This window comes from Triticum dicoccoides, chromosome 2A (genome assembly GCF_002162155.2).
Source record: "Triticum dicoccoides isolate Atlit2015 ecotype Zavitan chromosome 2A, WEW_v2.0, whole genome shotgun sequence".
NCBI classification, from domain to species: domain Eukaryota; kingdom Viridiplantae; phylum Streptophyta; class Magnoliopsida; order Poales; family Poaceae; genus Triticum; species Triticum dicoccoides.
Window position 1 is genome coordinate 720626592 of NC_041382.1, and position 546 is coordinate 720627137.

Here is a 546-nt window from a genome sequence, read left to right on the forward strand (position 1 = left end):
GGCCAGAGCTAGGCCGAAGTAGTACTTTTTGGCCAGAGCTAGGCCAAAGTAGTACTTTTCGGCCACACTTAGACCGAAATAGACTTTTTGGTCAAGTCTAGGCCGAAAAGTCACTTTTTGGTCATCCCTAGGCCGAAGTTGCATGGCTCATGCTGAATTGTATTTTGTTGCCACCCGTTTCCCGCCCACCCCTTCCCGCCACCCGTTTCCCGCCAACCCCTTCCCGCCTTATTTTCCCGCCAATCCGTTCCCGCCTTATTTTCCCGCCAATCCCTTCCCGCCTTATTTGCCCGCCAATCCCTTCCCGCCAACCCTTTCCCGCCATACCGCAGTTATTCTTTCCCGCCATTTTCTCCTCTGTATCTATAAAACCCCCTTCAGGCGGAGGTGGATAAGCATTCCAGTGTAGTGTAGTCGAGATGTCCCATTATCCATTCGATCGTACTTTTCACCCTGAGATGAGCAGCACTCTGCTGAGTCTAGCTACCGATTTCAGGATGGACAATAGGATAGTTCCATGGGACGAACTCACCGGTAGTGACACCA